The following is a 14,374-nucleotide window of genomic DNA, read 5'->3' on the forward strand; positions in this document are numbered from 1 at the left end:
TGGCAATCCCAGAGGAGAGCCCACATCAAACCCCATTTCTTGGTTCTATTCCTGTCAGATCCCAAGGTTCAACCTTATTGAGGCTGGAGCAAAGCAAGGCTCCTGGCCTCTACTGGGAAGCTCTGGGTTGTGAGCTAAGGCAACTCCTGTTAATCTGCCAGCAGAGACTGTCCAAGACTGTCCCACTCCGGAAGCTAAGGCAGCCCCTGTTAGTCTGCCAGCCCGGACAGTGTCCAGGGCTGTCCTGCTCCAGAAGCTTGTGTTCCAGGCCCTCTGGAAGCTCTGCCACCATTTTCAGAGAATGGCTTTTGGGGTATCCAGGTCTTATGCTGGGACAATGCTGTGTTATCCAGAAGATGTCCATTGCCCCCATCCCAGATACATTGTTCACAAGGGAGCTACTCCAGTCCACCCTCAGTAACACTTCCGGGAAGTGGGTAGGTCTGAGGGAAGGATCACTTGTTGGGCATCCCTAGTTACCTCTAAAGTTAGCTGTGGTCCCCGCTCTTTTGGCCCCCATCATAGATCTGAATATTGGACAGGAGAAAACTTTTCCTTGTCCCCTATCCCCAAATTTGGCTGGCTGTGGTTAGCTAGGGCCAACAGACTAGGCAAGAAGTCAAGCCAATGAAACCTATAGAGACAAGCCCATGGGTGCCAGGGTCTGAAGGCACTGGGTAGCTGAAGGCCCAGTCTGGCATTTCCTGGACCCGCCCCACCAGCTGGGGCACAGTCCAGGCCTGCTGCCCTTCGGACCCCACTTAGGATCAGTATTGATGGCAGTGGGGTAATCATTAACGCTACCAGGGCTGGGCCAACGGCTCAAAAGGATTGGCCCAGGGTGGCCCCACTTCCTCCTCGTGCCCCGAAGGCCAGCTAGGTGCAAGGTAAGAGCTCCCAGGCTGTCCCCCAGAAGGCTGCTGAAGAATCCCAATCCCAAGTCATCCTGCAAAGCCATCAGCCTTTCTGAGCAAGGGAACTTCAGGGAACCCTGTTTCTGTTCTGTGCTTCAGTTTCCACCTTTGGGTAAGGCAGCTACAGCGTCTATGGCTGGAGCTACCCAACTCTGTGGAGAGAGGATTCCTAAACAGCTGTGTCTGTCTGCTGGAAGCGCAAAGCCACATGGGGCAGAAGGCTGGGCTTACCTGGGTCTCAAGGGGGCTGCTGGGCTCTGGGGAAACCATAAATCATCTAGTCTGGCACCTTCCTTTGCAGATCTGTCCTCCCAGGGAGAAGGCAGCACCCCCTGCTTCTCTGGGCCTTTATCTACCACTGCCAAATGGGGCATGACCCAAGCACACTCTAGAGGCTTCCGTTTCCAGAATCCTGAGTCCCAGCAGGACAAACACTGGGCCTTGTCACTGAAGTCTCTTGGGCCAGAATCGGTGGAAGGGGTGAGAGTTCAGATGTGTTCCCAGACACTGGGGTCAGCTCAGGGGTCCCACCTTGAAGCTCCTTGTCACAGCAGGGACAGTGTGGGTAGAAGGATAGTGTGCAAGATGGCCTCCAAAGGTAGAGAGTAGTGCTTCAGAGAGGTTAAGCTACTTGTCTGAGGTCACACAGCTCCAAGGCCCTTGCTGGCTTAGACTATTGAGGTACTGGATTCTAGGTGCTGGCCACCTATAGCCCTGCTCTTGGCACTCACTGAGCTTGGTTGGGTGGCAGCACCCCACTCTCTCACTTCTTTCCTTTTTTGCTGTGCTGACGCTTAAGCCCAGAGCCCTAAACCAAGCCCTCCCCAATCCCTTCCCTTCACCTCACTAGCTTCCCCTCTGTCCTTTTCCTTTCGGCTCCTCAGCTTCATTTCCCTCTTTCTCTCATCCCTCCTCTTCCTTCAGTCCTCTCTTGTCTCTAGCTTCCTGGATAGGGCCACCCTCAGGCAAGATTACAATCCTGTTGTCATTTGCTGTCCCTCTGCCCCATGGCTGCAGCCAGGAGGGTAGGCAGAAGCGAACAGCTCACCTCTGTTGAGAAGGGAAAGGAGGAAACCAGGGAACTTGGGGCAGAGGGTGTGGGTGTCAATGGGCTACAGTAGAGTCGTCGTAAATCAGAGCCACTCCCAGTCTGATGAGGAGGCTCTGGGCTGAGCCTGGACTTCGCTCAAGAAGAAGGCTGGCATCCTGTGGGGTGCCAGGTGTGAACCTCGGATGAGTGATAAGCAGCCTCAATAAAACACAAAGTGTGGACTTGGAGCCGAGAGGCCAGGGGCATGAGTGGGCCGCTGTGGGCCTCTTCCCAGGATCCTGCCAGAGAGAAGGTGCCTGGCCCTCTGCTCTGACCCCGTGGCTCCCACCCTCTGTAACAGCAACTCCATGTGGAAGTGTCCACTGGTTCCAGTGGGGCTGCTGTTATCTGGGGTGGAGGCTGGTACCTGCAGAGGAAGAGGAGCCACCCAGCCTCAGTCCTCAGGCCTGGGAAGGCAAAGAATGGTGGGCTGTCAGCAGGCTGCTAAGATGGAGTGCACAGGGCTCTGACCTATGAATTGACAGCCAGTACTCTGATCTCTCCTCTGGCTGCCAATTCCATAGGTCACAGGTATGTTCACCTCAATGCCAGCCATAAGGAGCAGGTGGGAGTCAGGGCGGAGAGGGCATCAAAGTCAAGGCCCTCTTCCTTCACCACTCCCTCCTTTCTGTTCCAGTTGTGGACCCGCGCCCCCCAACTGCCTTGTAGTACACTTTTCTTTTTAAATATTTATTTTATGTAAGTACACTGTAGCTGTCTTCAGACACACCAGAAGAGGGCATGGGATCCCATTACAGATGGTTGTGAGCCACCATGTGGTTGCTGGGAATTGAACTCAGGACCTCTGGAAGAGCAGTCAGTGCTCTAACCGCTGTGCCATCTCTCCAGCACCCCTGTTGTATGCCTATGTGTTCCCTTCCCATCTTCTTTGCCAGGTTCTTCTTTGGTTGCTGGTGAGAACTTGCTATGTGGACTGGGCTAGCCTTGGAGCTGTCTCTGCCTGCATAGTGCATAGGTATGTGGCTTGTGCCATTGTGCATGGCATCAAGAACACTCTCGGTCTCCTTCCAGCTAAGCCCAAGCGTTTGCCACCTTGTTCCGGAAGTGCTATGGGTGATACTTAACTTCCTGGTTCTTAACTGAGAAGAAGCTTTTCTGTTTGTTTCAGAGACAGAGTCTCATGTAGCCCAGGCTGGCCTCAAACTTTGTAATGTAGGGTGTGTGGGAACTTTTGATCCTCTTGCCCATGCCTCCTAAATGCTAAGATTGAGAGCATGTATTTGTACTACGTCTACTTATTCATGGTGCTGAACATGCAGGAACTCTGCCAACTAGACTATACTCCCAACCCAGGATTCTTCTTGGGTTTTTGTTGTGTTTTTTGAGACATGGTCTCACTATGAAGATCTAGCTGTCCTGGAACTATGTAGACCAGGCCAGCCTCAAACTCCACCTGCCTCTGCCTCCCAAGCACTGGGCTTAAAGGTGTGCACCACCCTCACCACATGGTTCCCAGACTAGGGCTTTTCTTAAAAGTGATTGATTCCAAGTGCCACCTGGGTTCCCAGAGCCTCTTGCTCCCAGGTGTCCCCTAAGCACTGCATCCACTGAGTCCCACGGTGCACAGTTAATTTGTGCTTGTATGTCCGTTTACCACCCATGAACTCAGCCCCAAGCCCTCAAACCTATATACGCATCAATTCAGTTTTGCCAAACATTCTGAGATTCCGTCTTGCACTGCCATTGGCAGGGGACTTTAGGGCCCAGGCTGGGCACACTCCAATTTCTGAGAGGCCTGGAACTTCAGGCTCCTTGGGCCCAGCCGAGACTGATGGAGAAGCATCTGAGGAAACAGGACCACACTGCATCCCAACCTGCGTCAGACCACTCTTACCCTTCCTGTATTGTTTTTGAGACTGAGTATGTGTGTATGTAGACCAGGCTGGCCTGCAATTCACTGTGGAGAACTTTTTGATCCACCTACCCTCACCTCCCGAGTGCTGGGATTACAGGTGTTTCTCACCATACCAGTAAATCCTTTTCTTAACAGTGGGGCTTGGGGAAATTTCTATTTGAAAAACTGGTTCCTGCTGCTAAAAAAAAGGTCTTCTAAAATATTTTCTTGGTGGTCTTGTATAGCCCAGTGTAGCCTCAACTTTGTTATCCATTTTTCCTTGTTTGTGTGTTTTGGGACAGGGTTTCTCTGTGTTGTCTTGGCTGTCCTAGAATTCACTCTGTAGACCAGGCTAGTCTTTATTTTTTTAAATTTATTTATTTCATTTATATGAGTACACTGTAGTTGTCTTCAGATACACCAGAAGAGGGCATCAGATCCCACTACAGATGGTTGTAAGCCACCATGTGGTTGCTGGGAATTGAACTCAGGACCTCTAGGAAGGGCAGTCAGTGCTCTTAACCGCTGAGCCATCTTTCCAGCCCCAGAATAGTCTTTAATTCACAGAGATCCACCTGCCTCTACCTCCTGAGTGCTGGGATTAAAGGTGTGCACCAAGTGCCATTTATCTTTTTAAAAAAGATTTGTGGGGCCAGCAAAATGGCTTGGCAGAAAAAGACACTGTCAAATATAAACACCTGAATTGAATTCCTGGTACCCACATGGTGGAAAAAGAAAGCAGACTCTTCCATAGTTTATCCTTTGACTTCCACACACATGCTGCACACACAGAGTAAATAAATATAACTTAAAATAAATATATTAAAAAGATTTGTGGGTGTGTGTGCAGTCATGTATTCAAGCCAGAAGATAACGTCAGATACCCTCAGGCTGGTGTCACCGATGGTCATGAGACACTTGGCACAGGTGCTTCCTTGTGAAAAGCAGCAAGTGCTCTTACACACCGAGCCTTCTCTCAGGCCCCTTTTTATATATTTTTGAGACATGGTCTTTCTCACTCTACATCCCAGGCTGACTTGGGACTTGAAGCCACCCTTTTACCTTTGTCCAAAGTCATACAGGACCTTCTCTGATTACCTGTGTGACAACATGGGTGACTGAGGTCCCAACTTTATCTCACGGTTTCCATTCCTGAGTGGCTTTGGTCCCACTACCTCAGCTATCTCCACCCGTCCACCACAGCTAAAACACAGATCAGGGAATCCTGAATCCGCAGAATCTGCCTCTCCCACCTCCCTTATCTGAATGCTTATCTTATTCCTCCTGGTCTCAGCCTCTAGAGATCAAAGTCCTCAGCTTACTCGTTTTGCAAAGCTAGTTCCACACCTACTGGCTTGGTAGGTACTAGAGATGCCCTGGCTGTACAGATGGACACTATAGTCTGACACTCTTGGGCTCAGACCTTACTCCATCCCAGGTGCTAGCTTAGGATGGAAGGGGATGGCAAGCTGCCCCTGGCCAGGGTTTCCGCCATCTGTCTCCACCAAGTTCATAAAAGCCTTTAATGGTTCAGGGAAACGTCTCAACTCAGAGCACACCCAGCTCTCTCTGGTCCCTTGTCTTGAGCCCTGTTGACTTGGTCTTTCCGCAGCAGACCCTGGACCCATGAGCACCTTTCCTTGCTGGCCCCTTCCTATTCTCCTCTTAGACAACTTACTGGCTCCAGAATACCTGCCTGTGCTCCAGGAAACTTGTTTTTGTTTGTTTGTTTTTGTTTTTTTTCGAAACAGGGTTTCTCTGTGTAGCCCTGGCTGTCCTGGAACTCACTCTGTAGACCAGGCTGACCTCGAACTCAGAAATTTGCCTGCCTCTGCCTGCCTCTGCCTGCCAAGTGCTGGGATTAAAGGCGTGTGCCACCACCGCCCGGCAGGAAACTTGTTTGACCCACTTGCCCCATCCACTTCCCTGGTGCAGGTGGCAGGTTAGTGACCCTGTCACCCCATCAGCAGTATCTATTTCCTTTACAACCTGTGGTCCCCTGGGAGGGACAGTCATTGACTTTGTTTCCTGTAGCCTCAGAGACTAACACAGGAAGTACTTAATAAATGTTTTTTGGAGGACCCACCACTTGTGTGAATAGAGATTCCTAAGGAGGGACATTATGAGGAGGGGTTGGCATAGTGCCTGGGGACAGAAGATCCTTAGGTGCCATTGGCTGTCTCCCCCACCACTGTCAGCATGGCACACACGTGGAACCATTTTGCTAACCAAGCAACCCACGAACATCCTGACTCACATTCCCACAGCTAAGAAAGGGCCAGTAGGGAAAGGAGTCTGATCTGGACAAATGTGACCAAGGATCCCTGAGAGATGAATTTGAGTTCAGCTTTTGCTGCAGCAAAGGGTGGCAGTCGGCCAGGAGCACATACATACAATAAGGGAGAAAGCCACCCGAGCAGGCAGCTCCTGGAGGAGATAGCTTGCCCTTCTGCAAGCCTCACTCCCTAGAATCACCACGAGGGGACGCCTGGGACACCTCTATGAACTGGCCCTGTTCTGTAGCCCAAGAGGACACACACCCTACCCTTCTGCTGTTACCAAGCCAAGTGTAGCATCTCCCCAGGGTCTCCCCTGGTGCCTCTGAGCTATACGCAGCCACAATTTTGTCATCCATTGAGTGGGTTTGAGAATGAGTCCCCATGTAATAACCACATACTGGGTTGCACTGTTGATACACAGGGAGTGGCATGGTTGGGTCTGGCCAAGTTCCCCTGAAGTTTCTGGAACCGTAGTTTATTCTTTCACTATTGAACAGTATTCCGTTATATGAATGAAAATATAATTGATTAGTTTTTCATCTTTAGTACAAACAGACTTAGCACCTGTCCTCCTGAGGGCTAGGAGCATTCAGAATTCAGTCTCCATTGTTGGGGGAGGGTATACCTGGGTTCAGGCCACTTTGTTTTTCTTTTTGAAAATTGTGAAACCTTCGGAAATGTTGCAAGAACAGAACAATCAACAACCATGGAGCCTTTATTTGGATTTGTGGACAGCTGGAGTTCTAGGGTAACATCTGCTTCCCCTCTCTCTCACACACACATTTTTCCTGAACTACTAGAGACCAGCATACAGGTCATGACCCTTCACCATGAAACTTTTCAACATGTATCTCCTAAAAAAATATGATACCCTTACACAACCACAAAGTTGCCAAATGTAGGTCCGCCCCACTGATGCAACCATGTCCTCAATTCAGTCAGCTTCTAGATGTCACTGAGTGCCCTGGCCAGCTGGGGCCTGCTTGGGTCCCCTCCTTAGTGTCCCCTCTATCTTTTAATCTGGAACCATGAGCTTTCTGGTTTTTCAATACCTTGGTTACTTTAATATCACTATTTTTTAATGCTGCAGGGATAGAAGCCAGACTGCTCCTTCTTGGGTGTGAGCAATCTACTTCAAGTTTATCTTCCTGCAGGCAAAGCTGTTGCCTTGCCACTGTGGGGACACTACAGCTCCACTGCCTTGTCTGGTGGCTGCTGGGTGCCCCTCTCTGCTCCTCAACAACCCCCTTTCTTTCTAGGCTGTCTCCATCTTCAAATCAACATGAAGAAACGCTGTTATTAATCTTACAGCATTGGGGGTTGAATCTGCGGCCTCCTGCAGCCAGACGGACATTCAGCCACACTCCTACCCACTCAGCCACACTCTTACCCACTCTTCACCTTTTACTTAATTTATTAAAAAAATATTTTATCTGTATGGGTTTTGCGTGCATGTACTTCTTCATATCATGCATATGCAGGGCCCCAGAAAGCCAGAGAGCATGTCATAAACTCTGGAAAATGGAGTTATAGATGGTTCTTAGTCACCACATGGGTGCTGGCAATAGAACACAGCTCTTCTACAAGAAGTAAAACTGCTCTTTACCTCTGAGCGCTCTCTTCAGTTTTTATTCACTAGTTACTACTGCTCTACTGCTCTCTGCTCTGTGTAGTGGTCACACACATGCGCATGCTCACAGCTGTCAGAGGACAGCTTTTTGTTTTGTTTTGTTTTTTGCTGGCTGTCCTGGAACTCACTCTGTAGACCAGGCTGGCCTCGAACTCAGAAATCCTCCTGCCTCTGCCTGCCAAGTGCTGGGATTAAAGGCGTGTGCCACCACCGCCCGGCCAGAGGCCAGCTTTTAAGAGTCAGTCCTGTCCTTCCACCTTGGGATCTGGGCTTGATGGTTAAGTCCTCAGCTTTGCATAGCAAATGCCTTTCCCCACAGAAGCAGCCTTACTTCTGTTTTGAGACAGGCTGTCCTGGCTGGCTGGCCTTCAATTTGTGATCTTTTTGCCTCAGCCTCCCAGGTAGCTGGGCTCATAGGCCTGAGTCACTGGTACACAGTGACTCATTCTTGTGCTTTGAATTTCTCACTTCCTTTTCTGTCCAGCTAGAGAAATCTGTGGAAGTTCACAGGAGCCACACGCAGCCACTCCTGTCTGTAATCCCAGCACCCTGGGAGCCTAGGCAGAGAAATTCCAGGCAAGCTTGGGCTACCTTGCAGGACTGTATTAAAAACCTTCAAAACCAGTTGGGTATGGATATACATACTGTAATTCCACAGTTCCTCGGGAGGCAGAGGCAGGACAATCTCTGGATTCTAGGCCAGTTAAGCTATATAGTGAGCTCCTCTTTCACTAAGAAATAGAGCCAGATGTGGTGGCACATGCCTTCTTTAGTCTGAGAACTTAGGAGGCAGAGGCAGGCAGATCTGTGAGTTCAAGACCAGCCTTGTCTTCTTAGTGTGTTTTAGTCCAGTCAGGGCTACCTACTACTGAGATGCTGTCACAAAATAAAATTAATCCACTGAATATACAAAAGAGCTAATGTGGCCCAGCAGCCTAAAGAGACAACGGCCTTATGCAAAAAAAGCTGTGCCTTCTAACACAGGAAGAACCCACAGTGTGCTCAGTCCTAGGTGGGGTGTGTACCCCAAAGGCTGAGGGATCTAGGAAACACTTTGCAATTCTACCTTCCACGAGGACCAAAAGGGCAAGAAAGTGTTTCTGGGGCTGGTTGTGGATGGAGAAGTCAGGACACAGGAGAAATAAGCAGACCTCAGCCTGATTTCATCTCTGGGAAGGGTTCCACTGCGCCCATCCTTGGGAAATCCCAACATGTCCTAGGAGTGAGCAAAGAGATGGGCACACATAACCTTGGTGGAAAGTTGCAATGTCCTCTTACTCACCACCACTGCCTGTACTTCAGAGCAGGATAAAGATGATCCGGTCAGAGGAAGAATCTGTGGGACCCCGGGACAGTAAGTCAGCTGTCAGGCAGTAGTAGTCTGGCCAACTGCAAGGACTGTTCATGAGTCATCTCACATCTCCTGCAAGGAAGAACCCCTGAAGGGATGAGGGAAGGGTGTCCATGGAGGGGCTGCACAGTAGCTTACACAGCCTGGCCCCCATCAAGGCGTGGGGGTGAGATTCTGGGCCACAGGGCAGAAGGGCTACACTTGCTGCAGGTGGCCCAGGCTCTGGGTCCTGGTACTTTCTGTGACACATGGCTGGAACACAGCTACTCTATTCCAGAACTGTAAGCCTCACAAAGAAGCTCACTGTAACCCTTGACCTTGGAGGAGAAGCCATGATCAAGGCGATGCAGCAGAAGAGGACAGAGACTGACTTCATGAGCTCCTCAAGACAGAGGCCAGAGCCACCCTCCACAGTGCCTGGAGGGGACGTGAGGAAGTTAATGGCCAGGCTTAAATATGGTGAACTAAGCAACTTGGAACCAAGCTGGGAAGCCACCCATGCACTTCATACATATACATATAAATTTTTTTTGAGACAGAATCTTACTATATAGACCATGCTGGCCTCAAACTCCATGATCTTCTTGCCTCAGCCTCCTATAAGCTGGGACCACAGGTGTGGACCACCATAACCCATCTTATCATGTAAATTAGCAGAACCCCAGGACCCTGCCCCTCCTCTATGGACGACCATAACCCATCTTATCATGTAAATTAGCAGAACACCAGGATCCTGCCTCTCCTCTACTGGTAGAAGACAGAATGTTCCTGTTTCAAAGCACTTCCTGAGAGTCCTGCTGGCTCGCCAGTGTCCTTGGGATAATAAGTGGTGCACCTTACACTGGTTCAGCTGCTGCTCCTGCATCAGCAGCCAGAGACCTAATATTTAACTTTAACCTATCACTTAACTAAAGTGGTTTTGGGTTGGCCTTGTTCTTCTGTTTTTAAGAGATTCTATTTAAATGAGTGAATGCTGGTTTTGAATTTCATAGGTAGCCTAGGGTAACCCTGAATTCCTGATCCTCCTTCCACCTTCTGAGTCCGTCTTCATCCCCGGTTTATGTACTGTGCTGGTATACAGGCAACCGTGTTGTATGAGGCAAGCACTCCACTTGAACCCTGAACCTTCTATCGCTTGACTAAAAGCATTCAGAGGAATCTAGACCTCAGCTTTGCAAAGCGCTGTGTGGTTGCATGTCCACATTGTCAGATACAGGAATCAGCTGAAGCAGGGGCATGTCTAATGTGTAAGGTGCCGAGGAGCTGGTGAGCTTCAGGCAGAGTCCCCTCTAGCCTGTTTTTAGAAAGAGGCTCTAAGCCTCTGCTTTTCCACCTGCAGGACCTTGCAGGTGGGATGGGCCAGTGTAAGTAGTTCAGATTCCAAAGGTCTAATTTCTCCTTCAGGCAAATCACCTGACACCCTGGTGCTCAGACTTTTTCCTTACAAGTATTTGAGAGCAACCAATAATTCAGCCAACATTGAAAAACCCAGCCGGGCAGTGGTGGCGCACGCCTTTAATCCTAGCACTTGGGAGGCAGAGGCAGGTGGATTTCTGAGTTCCAGGACAGCCTGGTCTACAGTGAGTTCCAGGACAGCCAGTACTACACAGAGAAACCCTGTCTCGAAAAAACCAAAAAAAAAAAAAAAAAAAAAAAAAAAAAAGAAAGAAAGAAAAAACCCAGTATATGGAGGAAGAACAGACACCACCCATTTCACCCCCCTTTTTTTGTATACAGAAACCATTCTCATCACATAATTCTGGTTGGTCAACTCACTATGTAGACTAGGCTGGCCTTGAACTCATAGAAATGCACCTGCCTCTGGTTGGGATTAAAAGTAAATGCAAGCACACCTGGATCCGTTTTAGATGTTTGTGTTTATGTGGTGCACGTGAGCCCTCCTGTGCTGTGCGAGGAGAATGTCACGTGTCCTAATCCCCATCTTACTCCCTTGAAGCAGGGTCTCTTGTTGAACTTGAAGCTAGGCTGTCTTTGCTATCACAGCTCTGGGGTTACAGGCTTTATATGTGGGTGCTAGGGATTGGAACTTAGGTCCTCATGCTTGCAAGGCAAGTGCTCTTGGCAGCTAAGTCATTTCTCCAGTCCTGTTTACTTTTTAATAGAACTGGTCCGCTGCCAAATCTACTCCTAACTTCGAGAGCAAGTCTATGCTTCTGTATAGACTTCCTAAGTGGAAAGAATGAGCCGCTGCTCGGCAGGGAGAAACCTGTGTTTCGGGCTTTCCCCAGTCCAATTCTTTTCCATATTTGGAGAAAAGCTCCTCCACTTTTTAAAAGTTGTCTTTAGGAAGCCTGATATGGTGGTATACAACTTTGATCTTGGCACTCAGGAAGCAGAGATAGCTGATCTCTGAGTTGGGGGCCAACCTGGTCTACATAGTGTTAGGCCAGGAGTACAGAGTGAGACCATGTCTCAAAAGGGGGAGGGGGTGGGCGGTTAGAGGAAGCTGGACATGATGAGATGGGCTCAGCAGTTAAGTACTGGATACTCCTCAAGAGGACCAGGGGTTGATTCCCAGCATCCACATGACAGCTCCCAAGTGGCTTTATCTCTTGTCCTAGAGGATCTGATAGTCTCTCTAGCCTCCAATGGCACTGCAGACATACACATATACATTATACATATACAACACACAACGTTGTTTTTCTTTTCCTCTTTTTTTTTTTTTTTTTTTTTTTTTGTTGTTGTTGTTTTTCTCATGTTTTACACAGAGAGACAGGGTTTCTCTGTGTAGTCCTGGCTGTCCTGGAACTCACTTTGTAGACCAGGCTGGCCTTGAACTCAGAAATCCACCTGCCTCTGCCTCCCAAGTGCTGGGATTAAAGGCGTGCGCCACCACTGCCTGGCCACAATGTTGTTTTAAAAATAAAAATTGTTTTTAGGGATATTGCAAATACTTTTTTCTCTTCTGTATATCTCTGGCTATCCTGGAACTCACTCTGTAGACCAGGCTTGCCTCAAACTCACAGATACCTGCCTGTCTCTGCCTTCTGAATGCTGGCATTAAAAGCAGGTGCCACAGCTGGGCGGTGGTGGTGCACGCCTTTAATCCCAGCACTTGGGAGGCAGAGGCAGGCAGATTTCTGAGTTTGAGGCCAGCCTGGTCTACAGAGTGAGTTCCAGGACAGCCAGGGCTACACAAAGAAACCCTGTCTCAAAAAAACAAAAACAAAAACAAAACAAAACAAAAAGCAGGTGCCACTAGGCCCAGCCCAAAAATACTTTCTTAGATCAGGGCAATAGGGGACCAAGGAGACTGAAGGCAAGGAAGTGGGAGGTTTCTGCTGGGGGCAACACCTGTCCTAACAGTGTGTGTGTGTAAACAGCACTGGCAGTGGGCAGGGGTTGTGAGGTAAGACAAACACTTGAATCTTGCCCATTTATTCTTGACTCAGACAGACAGAAGGTCAAATAGTAGAGAAACCAAAAGTACAATTGGCTTGCTCACTTTCTACGCCTTCCCACCAAACACAAAGTGTCCGACTCAAAAATGGGAGGGAAATTACAAGTTTTGCAACCTGGGACATTACAAGATAGGAAGGTCCTCAGGAACTGGGGAAGTAGGGAATTAATTTCTGGGCCCCTGAGCCTCAGTGAGGGAGGGAAAGAGGAAGGGTGAGAATCCTTTCTCGCCCTCTCAGTTCCTGGGACAAAGCTGAGTGAACACACACATCTCATTTCATTTATAAATAACCCAGGAACATTTTGTTTTCAGTTTTCTGGGGCTGGGTTTTCTTAGTACAAAGGACTCTGGGGAGACATGGAAACCATGACCAGTCAGTGTGAGTGTTGCCGGAGATACAGCTCTGTGCAGCTATTCAGACCTAAACAACCACCTCATTTAGGATACTCTGCCTCCAGCTCTTCTCTGAACCAGGCCTGAAATTACATCTCCAGGGTGGACTATCATCTAGGCTGTGTAGGAGGCAAAAATCATTTAGCTTCCAAGGCTGGCCGAGGTCTGGACTGGGCTGGCCTGACACTCCTGTCACGAGTTGGCACACAGATGACGGTGACAGCCCCTGTCCAAGACCTTCTTTCTAAAACAAGGGGCCCATGACTTCTGTGTCTTACTGTGATGGAGGGAAAGAACGCTGACAAGACGAGGGCTGTCAGGAAGGCTCAATGGGACAAAACACGTCAGGGCTGGGATGACCTGAGCTCACGTCCCAGGGCCCACATGGTGGAAGGAGAGAATCATAGAGGAACATCTATGTACTATATGCATGCCTCACCTGTCAAAAAGCCTATGGCCTGTGGCTTAGGCAGGAAATAGAGGTGGAACATTATGAGGAGAAAGAATTTTGGGAGAGGAGTGGGAGACTTGCCAGGAAGATGTAAGGAGTGTGGTGCCTGAGCACATGTCGCCAAGCACATGGCAGAATGCAGGCTGGTATAAATGGGTTATATTAAGTTATGATCTAGACACAGAAGACCCTGGCTATACAGCCAAGATGTTTGTAAATATATTTTTAGTTTGAGTTTTATATCTGGGAGCATAGGGCAGGGAGGAAAAATCAGGGCCTAGCCTCAACAGAGAACTCTTGAAAGCTGTCTTCTGACTTGTACCATGACACATTTATCCCAACCCCCATGGCACACTCACCCTAACCTCTATGGCACACTCACACCAGCCTCCACACCACCCCCAATGGCATACTCACCCCCAAGGCACACTCACACCACTCCCATAGCACGCTCACACCCCCATGGCATGCTCACACCACCCCATGGCACACTCACTCCATGACACACTCATCCCCCATGACACACACCCCATGGCACACTCACACCACCCCCATGGCACATTCACACCACTCCCCACCACATAAACAAGGAGAAACTCCAGATCAACTCAGAAGTCATGACCCAGAGCCTGCAAGCAGGTTGGAACTTGCTCCTCTCTGGCAATGATCACTGAAGTGCATGACCAAACCTCCCCACCTTGCCATCTCTGGCTCCCACCTGACTGAGATCCCTCAATATACACATTGCTCTATCTTCCAATGAGATTCCAGTGTTTGTTCCTCCCAGCTTAATCTCTTCCCCCCACACGGGTGTGTAGCTCACAGGCTTCCAAACCTCTCAAAGCTATCAAGTTGGACCCAAAGCTTTCAAGTTGCCAAGACTTCTTGTTGGTTCTAGTAGTGCTTGGGACCGGCCCTATTGGCTGTGCAAGCTAGGCAAGTGCTCTACCATTAACTTACGAATTTAGCCTCATCGATAAGTATTTT

At 49.2% G+C, this 14,374-nt stretch overlaps 1 long non-coding RNA gene across 1 annotated transcript; it reads left to right on the plus strand.

Moving 5' to 3' along the window:
- Positions 1-653: 653 nt before the first annotated feature.
- Positions 654-7,750, plus strand: LOC143435045 (uncharacterized). Its single transcript, XR_013105015.1, has 2 exons — positions 654-887; positions 2,901-7,750. It is a non-coding gene; the product is annotated as an uncharacterized LOC143435045 (long non-coding RNA).
- Positions 7,751-14,374: the final 6,624 nt, after the last annotated feature.

This window comes from Arvicanthis niloticus, chromosome 1, assembly GCF_011762505.2.
Source record: "Arvicanthis niloticus isolate mArvNil1 chromosome 1, mArvNil1.pat.X, whole genome shotgun sequence".
Lineage (NCBI taxonomy): Eukaryota > Metazoa > Chordata > Mammalia > Rodentia > Muridae > Arvicanthis > Arvicanthis niloticus.